Here is a 7,354-nt window from a genome sequence, read left to right as displayed (position 1 = left end):
AAGCAGGAACATTTCGGGCCTGTTGCGCTCCTCTAAAAAAGGCTTTTTGGTATCAACACTTTAATTTGTGTGTGTGTGTGTGTGCGTGTTTGGACCTGCAGCAAGCAAAAAAAGTGTCTTCATCGTAACTCATGACTCAAATCTGCAGGAATCTAATACCCATAGTGGATCAATGGAGGAAAGGATGAAACAGCCGTCTGCTTCTTGCTGTTATGTGGCATGTAACCCACAGGATGCCAGTGATTTCCTTGAGCTGTCATTTGGCTGTTCAAACACACCTATCAAAGCCAGCAAGACGGCGACCTCACATTTTCTATGAGAAACAAATGTGCGTCTACACTGTGATAACACTCCTCAAAGTACTTTTCCAGCAAGTGACAAGCATTTGTTTTTCATTAAAAAAAACCCTGTCTGCTAGAAAAGCTGATTGACTCATTCTTCCTTTTCTGAAACCTTTTATAAAGTTTGACAGAAGTTTTCTTCATTTCACAAGTCATCCGAGTCTTTCTTCCTTTCATTGCTACTCTTGGTCGTGTAAAGGGAGATGAAAGGTCCAGAGCAGTCTGCTGTCCTTGTATTGTCTGGCTCAGGTCTCCCAGTAGGAGGAATGTAGGTACACAGAAGAAGTCAATATTGACTCGAGTCTGCAGCTTTGTCACCTTCACTGAATGGTGCTGATTGCCTTTGACCTTTGACCTATCTTATACTTTGTCTGAATGATCACAAACTCTGATAACTTTAAGTTTCTCAGGTGCTGTGTCTGCCCATGTGTGAGGGTGCTGTGGAGTGACAGAATTATGCTTGAATGTGATAATAAAGCCAAATGAAATTTTTCAGAAAGTAACCTGTCACAGAGGGACGGTACAGTAAGAGCTCTGCAAGTGGCTGTGACTGTATTTGCAGTGCAGTTCCACTCTATGGCTTTATCACTACTAATTGCGTTTATCTTACATATCAGTAAATATGAGGAGTAACACGGTGGCTGACAGTAATTTAAGCTCAGCGAGTTGTAGTAATCGAGGGGGTGTCAAAACAAGGTTTTTCAAAAGAGTAGTGTTGTGCTTCTCGTTTTTTATCGGTCCTAAATTGTATGCTTTAAAGAGAGTTGTGTCAGAGTGCCTGTTGTTAACTCACACTGACATTACTTCCCATTACTTCACTCTCACGGCACTTCAGTAGCATTATTATTATTATTAAAATGATGGTTTATTAGGAATAACAGAGTTCAATTCAATTCAGTTATCAATTCAATTTTATTTATATAGTGCCAAATAGCAGCTGCCTCTAGGTGCTTTACATTGTGTGTTAAAGACTCAATTATAGAGCGAAAACCCCAACAATCAAATGATCCCCTGTGAGCAAGCACTTGGCAACAGTGGAAAGGAAAAAGTCCTTTTTAACAGGAAGAAACGTCCAGCAGAACCAGGTTGTGGCAGGGGGACAGGACAAGAGACACACAGTGGAAGAAAGCCAAATACAAATAATACTTGAAATCAGTTCCTGAATGCAAAAAAACCAAACAAGCAAACAACAACAACAAAATCACCCCACTCCACCCCCACACCAACTATCTTGATTTCAAATTGCTGCACATCGCTTTACTTGTCTGCAGTGAGCAAGTTCAAAGTGTTTGCGTTTGACTTTTGTCCCTGAGCAAATAGGAATACAATGGGCCCTTTCTTCAAACCTGCCCTACACCGTACCCTTGTTATTTCTCCTCTGCTTTATTACTTCGCACGCTAACACATACAAATTCTTGTGGGAGCAAATATTAGTGTGGGAGCCAAAACCGCAGTGTAAGTTAAAGGGTATGTTTAAAGTGTTCTAACGACCCAGTAGCTCCTCTGTCTGGAGCATTTCTCCACCTTAAGTCCCGAGAAGCTCAGAAGTGACAATTTACAGTTAATCCTGGTCAGCGTAAAGGATTTCGGTGCAAAACTGCTGAGCTTTGATTATATTGTAAAGCTATCATTTAATAGGTCATGTAGATGTGGTAAAAATGTATGAAAGTACTCAGAAATTCCCTATTTGTTTTATTTGCTGTAAAGGATTATTTTCTGCTGGGTTTTACTCTTGTATTTCTCTCAGGTCCATTGGCTTTTTCTTTGCTTCCTCGTGTCTGGAGTTCTATATATTTCAGCGTATGGGGATTATTGTGGCCTTTGATGATAGCAGACAAAGTATTTTCCATTGCTCTGGGTCCTATCTTTGGAGAGAAAACAAGCTAGCGCTGTTCAATCGACCTGTCAAAAGCTAGGAGCATAACCATAGATAATTCTTATGAGAATTCACCCAGAAAAAGAAAAAGAAAAAAGATAGGGCTGGTTGTCCCTGTATCAGAGTGGATCCTGTCGTCTCCCCATGCTTTTCTTCCTTTTCTCAAAGGAAAGGGCAAAAACAAAAGACGAGTGCTTTTATGATTCATTTTTAAACTAACATACCAGAGGTAGTTTCTGTCCGCGCTTTGCCGTGAGACTTCGTTTCACCTTGTCGAGCTGTTTTAGAGAACTCCAGAGCTCCATAATCCATGAAGGTTCCCAAAATCGGACTCGTCTTCAGGTGTGCACGCGGGAAATCAGACGCTACCATTCATTCTGCTGCTTCCTTCTTCTGTATGAAAAATGTGTGCAGTAGCCTCTCAACAGTGTGAAATTATTCCCCTGGGTGGGCAGAGAAAAGGCAGTCAGCCAAAGAATGTCACCTGGATTCCACTCAATGTCCCCTCATTTGTCATGACTTTACTGCACAGCACAGGCACAACGTACAGAACCCTGATTTTTTTGTGGTGCACCATAAACTGTTGTTGCTGATAGTGTTTTCTGTTGTCACGTTGAGAAACAATCTTGTTGTCTCTAGGGTTGGTTTGCCAACAATTCTGCACCATTGCTCTTAGTACCACTAGCACCTTAGCAGCATCTTAGACAGCCTCTTTGTTCTACATTTACAAAGACCTAACTCTTCTACTCTTTTGAAAACAATGTCATTATTGCTCCTTTCTCATTTTGTGCAGCTAGAAAATGTTATTACAATAAGTCTGCCTGAACCCCCAAATAAAGCAGTGCCTAATGATTTAAAAAGGGGAAAGAAAGTGAGACTTTTTTGAGGCAGGCTGAGTCTGATTGGTATGAATGCCACATTGTGCCCGAGGAGTGTGAAGGAGAGTCATTACACCCACAGAGGAATCATGGGAGGGTCTCTTTTTGAACTCTGAGCATTTGTTTTGAAGTTTGATGTTTGAAGCTTCCAATTATCATGACTAAGTCACTTCCTCGGGCCAACATTTGGCATTTAATGTGAACATGTCACACAGACTCTCAAAGCTGGTCCTCATTTGTTCTAAATTGCATTTTCTTATGTTTTCAGGTTTTTAGTGTGTTTAAGTGCGTGTTTAGCATGTGTGCATCAGAAATAAACTGTGACACATTTCCATGAAATTATAGCTGCATAGTTGATACGTTAAACTTATTTAAACAGAGACTCCAACATCAGAACTGAACATCAGGCATTTCTCATGCTGCTGTTTGTGGAAAACAGTTTGAAGCTACAGTTTGAAGACAAATGTCTCTAAATCTAGTTACTGACTGTTCTCATCATTTGCTGCCACTGTATCAAATTACAGACATTGGAGCTGGATCATTTCAGTTCTGTGAGTTGTGGTGCGGGGCCCAAGTCGACTGGACTTGTTCTGTCATATCCTTAATTCTCAAGTGGATTGTGGTCTGGAGGTGTGTATAGCTTGTCCTTTTGCTGTGTTCCCTGACCTTTTCCTGTGCAGTTTTTGTGGTATGGTGAGGTGCATTGGTCTGGGAGGCTCCTGCTATAGGAAGGTGTACTTGGTCTGCAGCAATGTTCAGAAAAAGTGTTTGTTAACATATCTTCAACAACAAACCTGATTGAACTAGAATTACAGTATTGTGCAAAAGTCTTTGCCCACCCCTCACTTTGTATTTTACTGGGAAAATTTGAAATAGGTGCAGTGATGTATTCAAATGTTTAAACGTGCATGAAATGCAGTATATAAGGAAAAACAGCGTTTGTATAATTCTAACATGATCACCATCAGCACAGCCTGAACTTTCTTAGGTGAGTTTTCTTCTAATAAAATGATCCCACACTGCTTAAATAATGTTGAGGTCTGGATTCTGGGGAGGTATTCTGTGTTCTGTAATCAAGTTGTGCTTTTACTGCTTTGGCAGTGTGTTTTGGCATTATTGTCATGCTGAAAAATGCATTGCACGGTGGATCAAAATCTAATAGTTTTTGTTATGGTTTTTGCATTCATAATTCCATTAATTTTGCAAGATCTCAAACACCACGCACTGAAATGAAGCCCTATCCATGATAGCGCCTCCACCATGTTTTACGGTAGCCACTCACTTTTGTACCTCTCCTGGTCACCACCATACATACTGACAACAGTTTGAGCAAAACATGTTTAAATTCGATTTATTACTCTATAAGACTTGGGGCCACAGCTTTTTGTGTAATTTGGCATATCTTAGCTCACCTTTTCTCTGTGTTTCCCTTCCTTAAGAATGGCTCTTTAACAGCTACTCTTCCATTTAGACGACTTCTAATAAGTGAACAGTAAATGGATCAACCAAAATGCCAGATGCATCTTCCAGGTCCTCTGTCTGGTCTTTGCTGAATTTTGTCATACTTCCAAAAGACATGACTCTCAGATGTTGTTCATCTGCTGTAGATTTTTTAAAGCCTGCCACTTCTGCTTTAGTCCTTTACACGCCCAGTTTCCACATTGCCCACCAGTGGAAGAATAGCCAAGTTTTTGACCAATAGGAAATTGGTGGTGCAAAAACATTTTGTTAACTTTGACGTTTTTAAATGAAGAAATGGGAAAATATTATGTGTTTTTGTCGGTTATGTGCAGTTACAACTCGGATTCATCCCTTGAGTTAGATGCCTTTTTTAAACTTGGATGATTCGTAGGTCAGTGTCAAGAGGCTTTAAAATGCACAAGGATTGGACTGAAAATGTGTGAAAAATACAAAGTACAAGCAACTCTTGCTCCTTGGAAGTAAAATATAAAGAAATACGGGGTAATTCAAGACTTTTGTAAAGTACTATAAAATTAGGGTCATTAAAGTAATTCACACACTGTAAGTTATTGTCATTATGCATCATTTGTGCTAGTGTTTGTGTGTGTTTGTTTGACTTGGGTGGAAAGGGGTTGTATCTGTGCATTAGGGGCACATAAATCTTAAATCCATGCATGAATCTGTCACTGGTTCTGTGTTTCAGTGTGCATGTCTGTTTTTTGTGTGCAGCATGTCTGTGCAGTCATGGATCCTTGCTGAATTTTCTGTGGGTGTTTTGCTGGCTGTCACTCCAGTGATCCATCTTGTCTCCTCTTCCAGCTGCTGATTTGCCACAAGCTACGAGGGGAATTTGCTGAAGGAATTACACCGAACTTTAAGCCAGAATCTGACATTAGAATGCCATACTTCATCTGACACACACAAACGGCCATCCAGTTGTTTTCAAGAATTGCATCACTCTACTGAGAAAGAATCCTCAACATGAATAGAATATATACAGCGCTGTATGTAAGAACCTTACGGTATAGTTTACTGATGAGGCATGTATCACCATTTTTTTCTGTTTTGATGAAAAAAGCTTTTCAGAACAGCTTTTCTCATCTGATTTGAAGAGAAACGCTGTCATCACATTCCTTTATACCCACAAGGAATGTGATGACCCAATAATATCATTTAAAATACAGAAAATACAGCATGGGGCCTCTTTATCTATCATTTGAGATGGGCATAATTCCAATGGTCTCTTGCTGTTTAATAAAAGAATTGTGTGATACTTCATGGTAAAGTTAAAAAGGGTTAGTGCAGTTTAGTGTCACATATGTTTTACATGCCTCTCTGCTCCAAAGCTTACGATGATACTTGAGGACATTTCTGCTCCTCAGAACTACTAAAAATGTCATTAGTGCAGTTTTATCGCCGTGCAAAGGTAATAAATGTTCTTTATACCTCATGATTTCATTTTATCTCTCTTACTTATTCGTGAGCTTGTATTAGTCGACATTCTGTTTCGTTATTCATTCACAATAAACTTCCTGTAGAGGAATTCAACTCATTCTCAGCACAGCTGCTATGTGAGTTACAGTGTTGATACAGTTACTGGTAATGTGAAACACAAAAAGATATGACACTCATGTTGTAAGAACTGCATCTTATATGACACCACAGACTGGACACATTGACCATTATGCCTGTATTTAATTTGTTTTCTTCATTTTTCATTACTTATACAGGGTCAGTAAATGGACCAGTGATGTTCTTTATTTACATTACACTCATGAACAGTATAAAAGATGGACATGGCTACTGTGGTGTCACACATTAGTTTCTAAAGCCTTGAGTTTGAAGCCTTGAGATTAGCATTCCAACCACTGCTATCTTGATTACAAAATACTGGATGTGCTGGATCTTGCTGATAAACTGCACTGTCATTGGCTAATAACCTGTGACTGACAACTCATTAGCCAATGAGCATACACAGATAATCCTCCATAGGCAAAATATGCTTCATTTTTTTTTATTAAATAAGACTCCAAATGAGTGACTGAGCTCATAAATTCACCAGGAAAGTGTTTAAGGAGGTCAAGGCAGAGAGCCTTTTTCTCATATTATACCTCTACAGGCATCAAAGTGTTTCTGCAGCTACAGCTATCGCCAGCCAGAATGCAGGTTTTTTTTAAGTTCTCCTGTACTGACTTCATTTTTCTGGCCTGGAAGCTTCATCTATGTTTTAAACTGTCTGTGATTACACTGATCATTAGATGTTGCAGAATCCTTCAACTAATGGTATACTGTGAGGGTGCGTGGCATCAGTGTGTGGGTATTTACACAGTAGGATGATGCACAATGGCAGTTTAATGGCATCTGTCATCATTTAATTAGTTCAAGAATCACTTGAACAAAACACGGCAAAGCTGTGTTACAGATGATTAATCATTATAAATAATACTCATGTAAATCTTTAGTCATGCGTTAGTGAATAGTGCATGAAATGTTTCAGTTGTATGATGATCAACTTTAGTCAATCTAACTGTTTTATTTGTACTGATACGATTGTTCAAAGGGAATAAGCACTTTTTTATTAGGCCTGATTGAATGATTTTACTTCATTTGGTTATAGGTTTAGATTCAACTACGGATGGCATATTTACCTTGTTTTATGTTAGATATCACAATATCATCACAGTGATTTGCTTACATCAGCAAAAATCTGATATTGTAACGGCCCAAACCTGAAACACTCACTGTGACTCCTAAATGTAGAAATCTATCAAAACCTCTTTAAAGGTAAAAATGAAATT

The sequence above is a fragment of the Oreochromis aureus genome, linkage group 12, assembly GCF_013358895.1.
Source record: "Oreochromis aureus strain Israel breed Guangdong linkage group 12, ZZ_aureus, whole genome shotgun sequence".
Taxonomy (NCBI): Eukaryota; Metazoa; Chordata; class Actinopteri; order Cichliformes; family Cichlidae; genus Oreochromis; species Oreochromis aureus.
Note: the sequence above shows the minus strand (reverse complement) of the source record.